The sequence below is a fragment of the Protopterus annectens genome, chromosome 1.part1 (genome assembly GCF_019279795.1).
Source record: "Protopterus annectens isolate FY-2018-M chromosome 1.part1, PAN1.0, whole genome shotgun sequence".
Taxonomy (NCBI): domain Eukaryota; kingdom Metazoa; phylum Chordata; order Ceratodontiformes; family Protopteridae; genus Protopterus; species Protopterus annectens.
The window spans coordinates 255,219,277-255,236,792 of record NC_056726.1 but is presented as its reverse complement, the minus strand read 5'-3'; the positions used below and the strand labels follow the sequence as shown (position 1 = coordinate 255,236,792).

The 17,516-nt window shown below is 43.0% G+C and overlaps 1 protein-coding gene across 1 annotated transcript in view; it reads left to right on the top strand.

Annotated features, from left to right (window-relative positions):
• The window catches only part of FAM184A (family with sequence similarity 184 member A), a 2,724,106-nt gene that overhangs the window by 1,718,768 nt on the left and 987,822 nt on the right, over positions 1-17,516 (top strand). The gene's annotated exons all lie outside the window — the stretch shown is intronic.

Sequence of the window (17,516 nt, the reverse complement as noted above, 5' to 3'; positions counted from 1 at the left end):
TGAGGATGTCCTAGTGTACGGATGGGGGTGAAGGTTTCACTGAACCTGTCTGGCAGCAGGTTGGCTATATGTATGGTGTTTGTGTATGTAGTGTTATTGACCACCAGTTCAAAGCAGATTTGGGTGTTGGCTTTGAGATTGCAGACATATGTGAAGAAGGCCTTGTGATTGTCCTTCGTGGGTGTGGCCAATTTCGACTAGAAGTTAGCCTTAGAGGATTACACTGGTTACCAAATATGCTTGTTCATACAAAGCAGTGATTGCTGCCAACAGTCAACTGTCAACAGCTGCCCCATGTACAAGAGTATGACTCCATGTGCATTACCAGCATGAGAGGCCTGACTCGCATATGAGATAGCAGACACACATGCTGGAGAGTCAGGTTTGGCTACCAGAGGCTGCCCTGCTTCAGGAATGCACTCCGCAAACATGTCAAACACACTACCATGCATACCCTCATCTACTGCATCAAGATTGAGTGGATGGGAAAGAAAAATTCTGTCCCTGCAGTTCGAGCAGTGTCCCGCAATGGCAGGGGCAACAGGAGATGATGGGTGATTTTGTTGGGGATAACATAATGGCTAGGCTTGTGAGGGACCCAGGGCTAGTACTCTAGTAACCTCCTCTGTATCTATGAACCTGTGGTCCTACACAACACCCAGGTGACATGTATGAAACCTAGCTGTCTGTGTCAAGGGCTATGTATGCAAGGTCACACTGCCCCCATTGTTACTCACACACTGTTGCACACATACACCCTTGGTAAACATGTATATATACCGCGTGCCTTGGCGATGAAAAGGTCACTGTGTTTCAACTCTGCCATACTCATCTGCACTGCATTAATGTCATCTTCCCTGCAGGCAGTACACACAGAGACACCTGGAGCAGAAACAAAATAAGGTATGAGAGACAACAGTCAGTCAGCAATACTAACAGCAATAATGCATCATGGCAGAAAGGTACATACACTTTGATGTGTAACCATGACAGTTGCCAGCAAACAGCACCTTACACAGCATAACATTACTACACTATACTATAGTCACCTTGTGCACCAGACCCATATTAGCATGTCCCTGTATCGATGGTATGGATAACAGGGATGTGGCACAGTTATCATCATATGCACAGGGTGTGGTGTGTGGTTGTCAGAGGCCTAGGCTGTGCCATACAGTTGACATAGTGTGTGTGTGTGTGTGTGTGTGTGTGTGTGTGTGTGTGTGTGTGTGTGTGTGTGTGTGTGTGTGTGTGTCTCTGGGGGGGTGGAGTTCAACTGGGCCATGGAGAGGAGCTGTGTGTGTCTGATGGTGACCTGCCTGTGATAGTGGTCTGTGAGTGTTGTATGCACACAGTCAATCCATGTGGTTGCCCTACATGGAGTTATGTTAGACAGCCATGGGCCATACATGGCAGGATGTGCAGCTCACCATCTCTGGCCACAGACATGGGAACTGGATCTGCCAGGAGTGTCACTGGATCCACCAGGCCCAAGGCCAGATGTGGTACTACTCCCTGATGGTGACTGCTGTCTGCTAGATTCTTGTCCCTGATGGGACCAGCCAGAACTACGTGCCCATGGCCTGCTACGATGCCTTCAGTAGTGCTGGTGGTACTGCCACTACGAGAGTGTAAATGTGCATGGCCACGTGAGCTCTCAGCTGATCTTGTTGCTGACCTAAGTCCACGTGGCTGATGCCCTACTTCCACCACATGCTCAAGCACAGACATTGCACGGTTGAGCACTGACAATGTCTCACCCCAATGTCTGTCCACAACATCAGCAAAATGACTTAGAGCCTAGTAATCTGAGATGGTTGCAGGGCTACCAGAAATGGCCTGACTGCTGTGACAGACTGTGTCATTGTGTCCACAAACATTACTGCCATTGACTGCTGGGTGTCCTATAGGCAGCATTACTGTACCAGGTCATCCAGCCTACATCCGGCAAATAGGTGACTGTACTACAGGTGCATGTGTACATTCCAAGAACATCTGAGGTACACAATAACAGAGAGCAGTGTATATGTGGTGTAGTGTGACCTACTCAAAGGTGTATGACATCTGCGGTACCCAGATGTTGGCAGAATGGGTACATGTGCCTGACAGTTGTAGTCTCCCCTACTGGACAAGTGTGTATTTCTGCACACAAGTTGGACAACATGTGATGATTGTCCACAGAGTTTGGGGAATGTGTCTGTGACATGCTAGACTCCTGGGGACACAGTAATGGTACATAAATATCTGGTACTGTATCCATTCCCTTACATTGGATGCTCAGTATGTATGCACTACTGCTGAGCCAGAGCCAGCATCCTCCCACTACTACTACCTATAACCTGCTGCCCTACTGCAGGAGCTCACCAGGTATGCTAACCATAGGTGTCAGGCAATCAGATACAGGTGTGGAGTACACATTGACCTAGCCAGATTACATCAGGAATAGTCAGGGAGACCTGGACAGTCTGTGAAATAATCCTGTATGACATTGGCAGACTGACAGGGGCTCAGTAATGGTACATGATGTGATATGACAGCTGAATCCACCATTATATACTGTCAGTGTGATGCCCCTGCACTGATTCAGTAATCAAGGAGCCTCAATACTCACCACTACCACCAATGAGAGAATTACACAATGGGAAGATAACAAGTACATACACAGTAAAGTACAGTTACCCTTCAGAGCACACAGAGATCACAGTCAGTCTGGTGCTGATTTCCCCCTGTCTCTCCAGATCCCCAATAAGACTCCCCACTGGCACAGCTATATAGTTAACATCTCAGCAGAGCAGCCAAGCAAGAACATCCATCACCCTCTCTGTCTGACCAGTGCATCATGTCCCTGGCCATGTAGCTGACACACACACTTTGAAATTTGATTTATGAATCACACACGCACACACACACACATACACACACACACACTCCTGGGAAAGGCTGGCATAGGTTTATTAGCTAGTGCCCCTTTTGGACAAACTTACAGGTAGTTCCAACTGCCACAATCCAGCTGTTTATCAGCTACTGTAAGGCCTTTACCAAAGGGTGAAGAATCCTACTGTGTGATGCGCCTATTAGCCAAATGGTAAGTGTGAGCAAGACCACGGCTATTGGAGTGGGCTATACAGTGTCACCAAATACATATGCAAGTACTCTAAGAGCTTATTTAGTTCTATACAGGCCAGGCACACTTACAAGGTTCGACTATATTTAATGATAATTAATAAAGGAACAAGACAATACACAATCAGTACAGTGAATATAGAGTTCAGACTCACAGGGAATATGTCAAGACAACGTTGCAGGATAGTCTGAATTAAATACAGGAAACATCTAACGTAGTAGGTGCATAGGTTCACAGGATGATACCAGGCTATTGGCGGGAGGCCCTTATAAGCCTAGCCAGGATTCTGCCCATGTTCCTTCAAAGTAAGCACCTGTTTTCCCTGTCCAGCAGAGACACAGGTGGGATGCCAGGGGTGTATGTTCTGTTTCCCATCCAGGCATCCAGGTTCCTCTTAAACAGGGCTAGAGAGGTACTGTGCTTGACATGGAGAGAGAGTGTATTCCACAGATGGCCGGGTATTTTGGGACACAAATCTGTCCCAGCAACATGTTCCATTCATGTCACAGACCAGGTTAAGCTCTTGTGTGTGGGTTGCGCGAGTGGAGTTTGTCATACAGATTTGCAGCAACTCCATCAAGGCTGGGTCAGAAATGGCCTTCTATGCCAGACACAGGTCTCCTCTGGTTAGTCTGTATGAGACTGAGTAGAGGGACAGGGCTTATAGCCTATCTGTATAGCATAGGTGTTTGAGACCCTGCATTTTTGTGGTCAGGAACCTCTGTGGTCGCTCCAACTGCTACATGTGCTTGGCAAGGTACATGCCTAAGGTGGCATTGTACTCGAAAATGGGTCTGATAAGGGAGGAGTAAAGGGATGTTATATCCTCCTCGTTCCTGGATGACATATCCTTTTTTATGAGGTGGGCCATGTAGAGAGCCTTCTGTACAATGGCAGCAATGTGGGGGGATCAATGTCAGGTTGCTATCAACCTGGGTGCCCAGTCCCTCATGATTGATTGCATGCTTTGTACATTTTTATCAGTGTCATAAGTACCGGGGATGACATTTTCCCGAAAGGGGATAATGATACATGTCTTGGCATTCAGTTGGCGGCCATGCTTCTGGCACCAGTCATTAGTCTGGGTAAGGCCCTCTTGCAGGATGTTCACATCAGAAGGGGAATTTAAGACAGCGCCCAGCTTGCAGTCATCTGCAAACTTTATCAGCCACAAACCACTGGTTTTGGCTTGCACTGCGGAAAAGTATATGCCAAATAATGGAGGCACCAAGAGAGATCCTTAGGGTACACCAGTCATTACAGATCTACTACTAGAGGTTGCTTCCCCTACTTTGAGTGGGTTCTAGCAGTGATCCAGTTAGCTACCCATCTGGTAACATATGGGCTGAAACCTAGCTGGGAGGGTGTATGTATTATTACCAAATGGAAATACTGTCAAAGGCTTTGGCTAGGTCAAGATAGACACTGTGCACCATTTTCCCCATGGCTTTGGTGAGTGTTTTGAAGAACTCAGCCTAGTTTAACAGGCATGATCTCCCTTTGACAAAACCAAATTGTGTGGGCTCAAGTGTTTTGCGGTTGCCAGTGTCCTTGTTTGTTAGATCCATGATAACGCATTCCATGGTCTTGTAGATCAGGCTAGTTAGGCAGATGCACCTATAATTGCCTGGGTCAGTGGACGCTCCATCTTTGCATAGAGGGATGACAGTGGCTGTTCTCCATTCAGCAGGGATGAAGCCAGTGCTCAGGCAGTGGTAGAATAGGGTGTGTAATGGAGTTGTGAGCTCATGCCTGAGTTCATGTAGGATACAGGCAGGAATGTTATTGGGTCCCATGCAGACTTAATTGCTTGCCTTTGAGAAGGCCTTAAGGACCTGCTCTATAGTGATGAGAGTAGTGGAGCAGGTGCTGAGGATGTCCTAGTGTACGGATGGGGGTGAAGGTTTCACTGAACCTGTCTGGCAGCAGGTTGGCTATATGTATGGTGTTTGTATATGTAGTGTTATTGACCACCAGTTCAGAGCAGATTTGGGTGTTGGCTTTGAGATTGCAGACATATGTGAAGAAGGCCTTGTGATTGTCCTTCGTGGGTGTGGCCAATTTGGACTAGAAGTTAGCCTTAGAGGATTACACTGGTTACCAAATATGCTTGTTCATACAAAGCAGTGATTGCTGCCAACTTGTCACCTGCTCCTTCTCGGCCCTGGACAACTATATTTTCCTTTTGTTATACTGTTTGTTTATTGCTGCTGTCCACCAGACAGGTTCACACCTCCTTGAGGAAGATGATTTGGTCCTGTCAAGTATTGCTGTGTTCATACAGCTATGTAGGTGCTCATATACTTTGTTGGTGTAGAGTTTGACATTAGTTCAAGTTCCAACTGAAGGGAGAGTGGCTGTGAAGCTGCATATACGTGCTTGGAGGAGATTGTATTCAGCTTTGGAAATGTTATTCTGTTTGACCTTGATTTTGGGGGGGGGCAACGGAGATGGTGACTTCAAAAGTGATCACTTTATGGTTGGATCTTACCAAGGAGGATGACACAGTAGGAGTGCTACAGTGGCTAAGCATGTTGTTTATGACCAGGCACAGGATATTTTCACCTCTCATAGGAGTGTCGACTACTAGAGGCAATGTATTGCCATTGACGAAGTTGGGGAATCTCTGGGGTTTCATGTTTGGGCTGGAATAGGTCTTGCACTCTATGTTTGGGTAGTTAAAGTCACACAGGATCAGGGTAGAGGGTTGAATCCTGATGGATTTAACTAAATCCAGGTAGGTGGAGTGGGTGTCCTGCATCATGGTTGTGGGTCTGTAGCTAGCTATGATATGAATATGTGTTTTACCAAAACTTAACTGCACTTGGTGTGTGCTATGTGCGTAATACCATTTGACCAGCCTGGAGGTGTGTATGTCTTTCATAAATATTGTAACTCAACCTTCTTTGCCTTTGGGGTCTGAAAGTATGGTAGGATGAGTAACCTGGTAAGGTTGGGGTGCTTTCCACAGCTCTAAACCAGGTTTCAGGGACTGCACAAATGTCAGCACCCTCCAGGGCAAGGGATGCTTGCAATGAGTGCAGTTTCATGCTAAGACTCCTAGCATTTAGCAGCATGACCTTTACATTTCGTTTAACTTACTTTTTTATGTTGCTAATATTGTGCTCATGACTTTGCCTATAAAAGTCACTATGGGGGAGACCAGAGCCTTTGCCAGAGATGGCCAGGGGAGACAGATGAAGGCTATCTCTGGCAAAGCATTGTGGTCTGTCATTTGTGTACTGGCTTTTGAGTGAGACAGCAAAGAGCCTATGTTCTTAATGTGATTGCATCTCTCAGATATTGTGTTCTTAGGTGGTAGTAGTAGAGGGCGGTCTGTGTACATAAGGCAGTTGCTGCACTGTCTCAGGATGCTGATATGAACCACAGTAGTAGGAGAAACTACAGGAGATTATCCATCTACAGTTATCATTATCTGTGGAACAGAGGTCAGGGATAGTAGAGTGGGTACTATCTGAGGAGAGCACCCGTAGATGTGAGTATGGCTGGATAAAATCAATACAGTAGCTGCAGGCAAGGGCCTTACTCACACAAGAGTGCTGGTAAGGGACAAACATTGCAACTGAGGTACCTCACAAAAGGTTAATACAGCACAGCGGCAGTGCGCAATGGACAAACAAGCACAAATCCACACAAATGCTGGGTTTGAGTAGCACAAAAACAAAGGTAAACTAGAAACACTGGAACTGGCCAACCAACCCTTGTCCCTGAGTTCGCAGCTCAACACCCTATGCCACACAAGTTCCAACCAGTTGACTTACTCCCAGTAAGTGGAGGCAGGCCCTGGCCAACACAAGATGGCATAGCAGCAAACACAGAAATCACACAAATAGATCTGAATACAGGCAACCAGACTATGCTAAAGATATTTCAAGTCTGTGTAGGTCACTGTAACACAAGAGAACAGATACACACAAATATATAACAGCAGCAAACAAGAACAAACTTATTTAAATAAATGCAGCAATTAACCAACAGGAAAGCTCAAAACTGAGCCCTGTTCCAGCAGTCATCAGTCAAATAAGTTCTAACTGCACACTCCTGCCACTAGGGTGCAGGGTAAACCTCTCCAAAAAAGATGGCCCAGATTACTGCTCAAGTTCTACAAACAAAGCTAGATTCAACAGGTCTGCATTTAGTGTATGCTACAGCAAACAAGGCACATCATTTTATTAAAGAACAGTTGAAATAAGCAGGCACAATACTCATTGAACTAGCAATTCGCAGCTCAGAAGGGCAGAATCTACCCTCTCCTCCCACAAGAGTGTAGACCACAAATCTCATTCATGTAAAATGACTGGCCTGAAGCTAAAGTGCTTCAACTAGAAGTAAGAAACTTTTAGAATAACAGACAGTAAAAGCCTTCAACCAGCAAAGGCCAACTTACAAGGATGAAAGCTACCCCTCCTGCCACAAGAGTGCAGACCACAAACCATCTTACTGTAAAACAACTGGCCTGAAGCCCAAGTGCTTTAACCAAAAGGCTTAGAATGACAGTTACATTTTAATCAGGTACTAACAAGCAGTAATACATGCAGCAGACTAAGTGCAATTGAGTACTTGTAAGAACAGGCAGCAAAAGCAATATAAAGTAATAAAGTGTGAAGAAACAGATACAGTAAAATCAGTTTTAATTTTGGTTTAGTGGAAAGGGATGAAACACAATACTTTAAAGTTTGGGAAACCAAGGTGGGGGGCCTTCCCAAATGATCTCTCTTTACTCAGTAGATTAAGCTGATGGGATGGGACTGGGAGGAGTGTCTAAAATGAGATTTATAGTAGGGGCGAGCAACTCACAAGCCACCAAATTTAAGTAGAGTTGCTGCTACTGAGATTTGTCTGCATACATCAACTGGACATAAGCTGATTTAAGTATATTTCCTTCATTTTATTGTGGTTGTTATAACTTGGGGACTGATTTCTCAGATCTAGCTCTGTTGAAACTGTCTTGTGTGTGTGTCTGAAGCTCTGCACTAGTTGTTAAACTGCTCTGAAATTCCTTTAAGTGTTAATTAGCTTGGGGGGTTTTCTGATAACTTTAAAACCTGTGTTGGTTACATCTCTGGTAATCATTTTAAGTAGAGTTGCTGCTACTGAGATTTGTCTGCATACATCAACTGGACATAAGCTGATTTAAGTATATTTCCTTCATTTTATTGTGGTTGTTATAACTTGGGGACTGATTTCTCAGATCTAGCTCTGTTGAAACTGTCTTGTGTGTGTGTCTGAAGCTCTGCACTAGTTGTTAAACTGCTCTGAAATTCCTTTAAGTGTTAATTAGCTTGGGGGTTTTCTGATAACTTTAAAACCTGTGTTGGTTACATCTCTGGTAATCATTTTAAGTAGAGTTGCTGCTACTGAGATTTGTCTGCATACATCAACTGGACATAAGCTGATTTAAGTATATTTCCTTCATTTTATTGTGGTTGTTATAACTTGGGGACTGATTTCTCAGATCTAGCTCTGTTGAAACTGTCTTGTGTGTGTGTCTGAAGCTCTGCACTAGTTGTTAAACTGCTCTGAAATTCCTTTAAGTGTTAATTAGCTTGGGGGTTTTCTGATAACTTTAAAACCTGTGTTGGTTACATCTCTGGTAATCATTTTAAGTAGAGTTGCTGCTACTGAGATTTGTCTGCATACATCAACTGGACATAAGCTGATTTAAGTATATTTCCTTCATTTTATTGTGGTTGTTATAACTTGGGGACTGATTTCTCAGATCTAGCTCTGTTGAAACTGTCTTGTGTGTGTGTCTGAAGCTCTGCACTAGTTGTTAAACTGCTCTGAAATTCCTTTAAGTGTTAATTAGCTTGGGGGTTTTCTGATAACTTTAAAACCTGTGTTGGTTACATCTCTGGTAATCATTTTAAGTAGAGTTGCTGCTACTGAGATTTGTCTGCATACATCAACTGGACATAAGCTGATTTAAGTATATTTCCTTCATTTTATTGTGGTTGTTATAACTTGGGGACTGATTTCTCAGATCTAGCTCTGTTGAAACTGTCTTGTGTGTGTGTCTGAAGCTCTGCACTAGTTGTTAAACTGCTCTGAAATTCCTTTAAGTGTTAATTAGCTTGGGGGTTTTCTGATAACTTTAAAACCTGTGTTGGTTACATCTCTGGTAATCATTTTAAGTAGAGTTGCTGCTACTGAGATTTGTCTGCATACATCAACTGGACATAAGCTGATTTAAGTATATTTCCTTCATTTTATTGTGGTTGTTATAACTTGGGGACTGATTTCTCAGATCTAGCTCTGTTGAAACTGTCTTGTGTGTGTGTCTGAAGCTCTGCACTAGTTGTTAAACTGCTCTGAAATTCCTTTAAGTGTTAATTAGCTTGGGGGTTTTCTGATAACTTTAAAACCTGTGTTGGTTACATCTCTGGTAATCATTTTAAGTAGAGTTGCTGCTACTGAGATTTGTCTGCATACATCAACTGGACATAAGCTGATTTAAGTATATTTCCTTCATTTTATTGTGGTTGTTATAACTTGGGGACTGATTTCTCAGATCTAGCTCTGTTGAAACTGTCTTGTGTGTGTGTCTGAAGCTCTGCACTAGTTGTTAAACTGCTCTGAAATTCCTTTAAGTGTTAATTAGCTTGGGGGTTTTCTGATAACTTTAAAACCTGTGTTGGTTACATCTCTGGTAATCATTTTAAGTAGAGTTGCTGCTACTGAGATTTGTCTGCATACATCAACTGGACATAAGCTGATTTAAGTATATTTCCTTCATTTTATTGTGGTTGTTATAACTTGGGGACTGATTTCTCAGATCTAGCTCTGTTGAAACTGTCTTGTGTGTGTGTCTGAAGCTCTGCACTAGTTGTTAAACTGCTCTGAAATTCCTTTAAGTGTTAATTAGCTTGGGGGTTTTCTGATAACTTTAAAACCTGTGTTGGTTACATCTCTGGTAATCATTTTAAGTAGAGTTGCTGCTACTGAGATTTGTCTGCATACATCAACTGGACATAAGCTGATTTAAGTATATTTCCTTCATTTTATTGTGGTTGTTATAACTTGGGGACTGATTTCTCAGATCTAGCTCTGTTGAAACTGTCTTGTGTGTGTGTCTGAAGCTCTGCACTAGTTGTTAAACTGCTCTGAAATTCCTTTAAGTGTTAATTAGCTTGGGGGTTTTCTGATAACTTTAAAACCTGTGTTGGTTACATCTCTGGTAATCATTTTAAGTAGAGTTGCTGCTACTGAGATTTGTCTGCATACATCAACTGGACATAAGCTGATTTAAGTATATTTCCTTCATTTTATTGTGGTTGTTATAACTTGGGGACTGATTTCTCAGATCTAGCTCTGTTGAAACTGTCTTGTGTGTGTGTCTGAAGCTCTGCACTAGTTGTTAAACTGCTCTGAAATTCCTTTAAGTGTTAATTAGCTTGGGGGTTTTCTGATAACTTTAAAACCTGTGTTGGTTACATCTCTGGTAATCATTTTAAGTAGAGTTGCTGCTACTGAGATTTGTCTGCATACATCAACTGGACATAAGCTGATTTAAGTATATTTCCTTCATTTTATTGTGGTTGTTATAACTTGGGGACTGATTTCTCAGATCTAGCTCTGTTGAAACTGTCTTGTGTGTGTGTCTGAAGCTCTGCACTAGTTGTTAAACTGCTCTGAAATTCCTTTAAGTGTTAATTAGCTTGGGGGTTTTCTGATAACTTTAAAACCTGTGTTGGTTACATCTCTGGTAATCATTTTAAGTAGAGTTGCTGCTACTGAGATTTGTCTGCATACATCAACTGGACATAAGCTGATTTAAGTATATTTCCTTCATTTTATTGTGGTTGTTATAACTTGGGGACTGATTTCTCAGATCTAGCTCTGTTGAAACTGTCTTGTGTGTGTGTCTGAAGCTCTGCACTAGTTGTTAAACTGCTCTGAAATTCCTTTAAGTGTTAATTAGCTTGGGGGTTTTCTGATAACTTTAAAACCTGTGTTGGTTACATCTCTGGTAATCATTTTAAGTAGAGTTGCTGCTACTGAGATTTGTCTGCATACATCAACTGGACATAAGCTGATTTAAGTATATTTCCTTCATTTTATTGTGGTTGTTATAACTTGGGGACTGATTTCTCAGATCTAGCTCTGTTGAAACTGTCTTGTGTGTGTGTCTGAAGCTCTGCACTAGTTGTTAAACTGCTCTGAAATTCCTTTAAGTGTTAATTAGCTTGGGGGTTTTCTGATAACTTTAAAACCTGTGTTGGTTACATCTCTGGTAATCATTTTAAGTAGAGTTGCTGCTACTGAGATTTGTCTGCATACATCAACTGGACATAAGCTGATTTAAGTATATTTCCTTCATTTTATTGTGGTTGTTATAACTTGGGGACTGATTTCTCAGATCTAGCTCTGTTGAAACTGTCTTGTGTGTGTGTCTGAAGCTCTGCACTAGTTGTTAAACTGCTCTGAAATTCCTTTAAGTGTTAATTAGCTTGGGGGTTTTCTGATAACTTTAAAACCTGTGTTGGTTACATCTCTGGTAATCATTTTAAGTAGAGTTGCTGCTACTGAGATTTGTCTGCATACATCAACTGGACATAAGCTGATTTAAGTATATTTCCTTCATTTTATTGTGGTTGTTATAACTTGGGGACTGATTTCTCAGATCTAGCTCTGTTGAAACTGTCTTGTGTGTGTGTCTGAAGCTCTGCACTAGTTGTTAAACTGCTCTGAAATTCCTTTAAGTGTTAATTAGCTTGGGGGTTTTCTGATAACTTTAAAACCTGTGTTGGTTACATCTCTGGTAATCATTTTAAGTAGAGTTGCTGCTACTGAGATTTGTCTGCATACATCAACTGGACATAAGCTGATTTAAGTATATTTCCTTCATTTTATTGTGGTTGTTATAACTTGGGGACTGATTTCTCAGATCTAGCTCTGTTGAAACTGTCTTCCCCACCCCCCCTCCCTGTTCTTGGATGTAGTTTAAATTTGGTGGCTTTTGCAGTGCCGCCCCACTGTAGATTTGATCTAGGACACTCCCCCAGTCCCTTCTCTTTACCGCATTCTCTCTAATAAACCCTTTCTGCACTTGCTTTTAGTCCTTTTTAATTGAATTACATTTTTTTCATACTGTGTGTGGACTAATATTGCTACATACTCAAGTGTGCCAGCTTGCACTGCATGTGAATTGTTTTATAGCATTTACTGTCTGTTTTTTCCTTGTCGCTGTAAACAAAAAAAAAAAAAAATCTCTTGTTTTCCTGCCTTACTGAACTAGAGTAGTCCAGTTTCAGAGTTGCTGATCCCTGGGTTTTGTTTTTAGTTCCTGTTACTGATCCATTGCCTTATTAGGAAGGAGGGAAGTTTCTTTGCTTACCAGTGGGAGTGGGAAGCACTGAGCGGCCTTTTGTCCGATTTGGTCAAGTTTCAGCGAGAAACTAGTAGTCCATTGGTCGTTTGGGCCAGTTCCTAGCTCCTTTCAGCCCCTGCTATAAAACACGCTAAACACGCGTTTTCCAGCTTGTACCAACTCAGCACAGATCCTCGTGGTGGCCTGCAGAGTGATCCAAGCAGCAGAGAGCTAAAAGAGTGACTTTCTACCAGATATAAGTATTTTGTGGCTTTCCCACTGTTATTAAGCTAGCGACTGCATTTCGCCTGTTTACTGCTACTTTAAGTGATTTCTGCATTTTACACTGTTTATTGCACTTTAAGTTACTAATTGTTGCAAATTGTTTCTGTAGGCTACACACTAAAGTGCTAGCCGATTTACAGCATTTATAGCATTTACTGTCTGTTTTTTCCTTGTCTCTGTAATAAAACAAAAAATCTCTTGTTTTCCGCCTTACTGAACTAGAGTAGTCCAGTTTCAGAGTTGCTGATCCCTGGGCTTTGTTTTTAGTTCCTGTTACTGATCCATTGCCTTATTAGGGAGGAGGGAAGTTTCTTTGCTTACCAGTGGGAGTGGGAAGCACTGAGCAGCCTTTCTGTCCGATTTGGTGAAGCTTCAGCCGGAAACTAGTAGTCCATTGGTCGTTTTGGGCCAATTCCTAGCTCCTTTCAGCCCCTGCTATAAAACACGCTAAACACGCGTTTTCCAGCTTGTACCAACTCAGCACAGATCCTCGTGGTGGCCTGCAGAGTGATCCAAGCAGCAGAGAGCTAAAAGAGTGACTTTCTACCAGATATAAGTATTTTTGTGGCTTTCCCACTGTTATTAAGCTAGCGACTGCATTTCGCCTGTTTTACTGCTACTTTAAGTGATTTCTGCATTTTACACTGTTTATTGCACTTTAAGTTACTAATTGTTGCAAATTGTTTCTGTAGGCTACACACTAAAGTCGCTAGCCGATTTACAGCATTTATAGCATTTACTGTCTGTTTTTCCTTGTCTCTGTAATAAAACAAAAAATCTCTTGTTTTCCCGCCTTACTGAACTAGAGTAGTCCAGTTTCAGAGTTGCTGATCCCTGGGCTTTGTTTTTAGTTCCTGTTACTGATCCATTGCCTTATTAGGGAGGAGGGAAGTTTCTTTGCTTACCAGTGGGAGTGGGAAGCACTGAGCAGCCTTTCTGTCCGATTTGGTGAAGTTTCAGCCGGAAACTTTAGTCCATTGGTCGTTTTGGGGCAATTCCTAGCTCCTTTCAGCCCCTGCTATAAAACACGCTAAACACGCGTTTTTCCAGCTTGTACCAACTCAGCACAGATCCTCGTGGTGGCCTGCAGAGTGATCCAAGCAGCAGAGAGCTAAAAGAGTGACTTTCTACCAGATATAAGTATTTTTGTGGCTTTCCCACTGTTATTAAGCTAGCGACTGCATTTCGCCTGTTTTACTGCTACTTTAAGTGATTTCTGCATTTTACACTTTTTATTGCACTTTAAGTTACTAATTGTTGCAAATTGTTTCTGTAGGCTACACACTAAAGTCGCTAGCCGATTTACAGCATTTATAGCATTTACTGTCTGTTTTTTCCTTGTCTCTGTAATAAAACAAAAATCTCTTGTTTTCCCGCCTTACTGAACTAGAGTAGTCCAGTTTCAGAGTTGCTGATCCCTGGGCTTTGTTTTTAGTTCCTGTTACTGATCCATTGCCTTATTAGGGAGGAGGGAAGTTTCTTTGCTTACCAGTGGGAGTGGGAAGCACTGAGCAGCCTTTCTGTCCGATTTGGTGAAGTTTCAGCCAGAAACTAGTAGTCCATTGGTCGTTTTGGGCCAATTCCTAGCTCCTTTCAGCCCCCTGCTATAAAACACGCTAAACACGCGTTTTTCCAGCTTGTACCAACTCAGCACAGATCCTTGTGGTGGCCTGCAGAGTGATCCAAGCAGCAGAGAGCTAAAAGAGTGACTTTCTACCAGATATAAGTATTTTTTGTGGCTTTCCCACTGTTATTTAAGCTAGCGACTGCATTTCGCCTGTTTTACTGCTACTTTAAGTGATTTCTGCATTTTACACTGTTTATTGCACTTTAAGTTACTAATTGTTGCAAATTGTTTCTGTAGGCTACACACTAAAGTGTGCTAGCCGATTTACAGCAATTACTGTCTGTTTTTTTCCTTGTCTCTGTAATAAAACAAAAAAAATCTCTTGTTTTCCCGCCTTACTGAACTAGAGTAGTCCAGTTTCAGAGTTGCTGATCCCTGGGCTTTGTTTTTAGTTCCTGTTACTGATCCATTGCCTTATTAGGAAGGAGGAAGTTTCTTTGCTTACCAGTGGGAGTGGGAAGCACTGAGCGGCCTTTTGTCTGATTTGGTGAAGTTTCAGCCAGAAACTAGTAGTTCATTGGTCGTTTGGGCCAATTCCTAGCTCCTTCAGCCCCCTGCTATAAAACACGCTAGCAGCGTGCTGATTTAGCGGAGTTCACTGTTGCACACAAGAGCAGCGGTTAAACAAGGTTAAACTATTTGGGCCATCTAAATTCCACTCTTCCAATTTTCCCTTAAAACTACCTTCCTCGAGCTGTACTGCTGATCTAACCAGCATATCCTATAACTGAAAAGTTCATCTCTACTTGATTCCCAAGTAGACTATTCTCTATCTGTAAAGCCTAGCACTTACTCCTACAGTACTTGCACCTTGATAAAGCACTCTTATTATAGATAGTACCCCACCAGCCTAAAACCCACTTCCCCGGAGTCCTTTGAAAGTCTCTTTATCTACTACTTCTAGTATGTCGAGGATCAGTTGCTAGTGTCCTCTCCAGCTCAACTGGTGAACCTGGGAATATTGAGGCAATGTTACAACTGCCTCATGTACACAGACAATCCTCTCCTTCTCCCACAAAACACAAATACATGCGAGAGATGCAACTATACGGCCAAACTGGAGGCTGAGCTCTCTCAACATAGGACTGGCAAGACCAGACAGGAGGAGAAGGTAACCACACACAATACATACCCAGTCACACATGGTACCATCACAACTTCAAATCATACACATACTCACACAAAGACATACTCGAGGCTCTGATCAAAATTTACCAAAACAGCAGAGGCCACCAAAGCAGACACCCAAACAACTACCACCTCACGACCCAACACATGCAACACATAGACCACACAGTCAGGTGTCAAACAGTCACAGCCCTTAAGACCACACAAAATGCCAGACCTGTTTGTCATTGGTGATTCCATAGTCAGACACACTGGCGTCCCGCTCACCAGACTGAGTAAAGAGAAGGTCACAGTAAGCTGCCTGTCAGGCGCTAGAATCCGCCACATAACGCAAGCACTCAGGTCTCTCAACAGCAGGTACAAGTGCGACTCAGTCATTGTCCACGCTGGTGTCAGCGACCTGAGGCGTACCTCCTTGGACTACATGAAAGGGACATCGAGGAGCTCTCTGATTATGTAGCCCAGGCAGGTATGACCCTGACCTTGAGCAGTATCCTACCTTCACCTAGAATGATGCCACAATACAGTGATAAGATGATCAGCTTTAATAATTGGCTTAAATTCTGGTGTCATTCAAAGGGATCAATGTCTGTCTGCCTGGGATGACATGCTGGACAAGCCACGCTGCTTAGCAAGGGACGGCTTGCACCTGTCACCCTGGGCTTCCGGATATTGGCAAAGGCTCTTGCCACCCCATAGTGCCTTTTTAGGCAAGGCTCAAATTCTAAACCTACCACCCTAGAACACCAAAAGGAAAAAACTAAGGGTAATGCTGCTCAATGCCAGAAGTCTCAATCTCAAGATGCACGACTCGAGGCCCTTCTCAATATGGAGAACATCGATGTCTGTGCTGTGACAGAAACCTGGTTCAAGGCTCCTGAGAGCACCCCAGCACTAACAGGTTTCACCTCATATCATGCGTTCCGGCCCCAAAATCCGGACAACACCAAGAAAGGAGGGGTGTCCATATTCATAAGGACACCCACACCTCAAGGTTGGTGGCAACGCATGATGCATCGGAGACCATCCAGGTGCAATTAACCATAGGCAAGACTGCTCTGCAATTTGTAGCATGTTACAGGCCACCCTCTCAAACTCAGGAACCTCACATGGCCTTCCTGAAAACATTGGAGGGATAAATGTATCTCCAAACACCATCATACTAGGTGACTTTAACTACCCTAATATAGACTGGGAACACTACTCAAGCCCGAACACTCTAACCCAAAGATTCCTGGAGTTCATAAACTCAAATGCCATGGAACAACTAGTCACCATCCCACAAGAGGAGAAAACATACTTGATCTCATCATCACGAACATGGGATCAAAATGTTCAACACCGAAGTATACCCCTCACTGGTGAGATCAGATCATAAACTAATCTCGCTGGAGGTCCTCATCCCGCCCCACCTGAAACAAAAAGACCACAGTGAAAAACTTCTCAAAAGCCGATTTCACACTTCTAAAAACTAGTGTGGTCTCCTTTAAGGCCCCTGAGCCAGTGGTAAACATTACTCAAACCGCTGAATCACTTACAAATGCCTTCTACCAGCACCTACAGGACTGCATGGATCAGGCAATCCCAAACAAAACTAAGACTCTCTGTACCAAAGGCAAGCGTCCAGTCTGGTGGACCCCAGCCATAAACAAGCTCTACAACAAAAGGAGGAAGCTACTACAAGATAGAGCAAAATCCTTGAAAGGTAAGACACCTTTGATCATTATAAGTAAAAACTAAGAGCTCTCATAAAATCATCCAAGGCAAATTTTGAGAGAAAAATCGCCAAGGACTCTAAAGAGAATCATAAGGCCTTCTTTAGCTATGTTAGAAACCTAGGAGGAAACTCCCAGATATGCTCAGAATTAGTTCAAAATGATGTGAAAATTACTGAACCTACACACATTGCCAACATACTGGCTGACAGGTTCAGTGCAAACTTCTCCCCTCCCCAAAAGGAGAGATATCTATTCCAGAGGATTGTAGCCCCCAAACATCTCCAACGCCCAGGTGAGAACTGC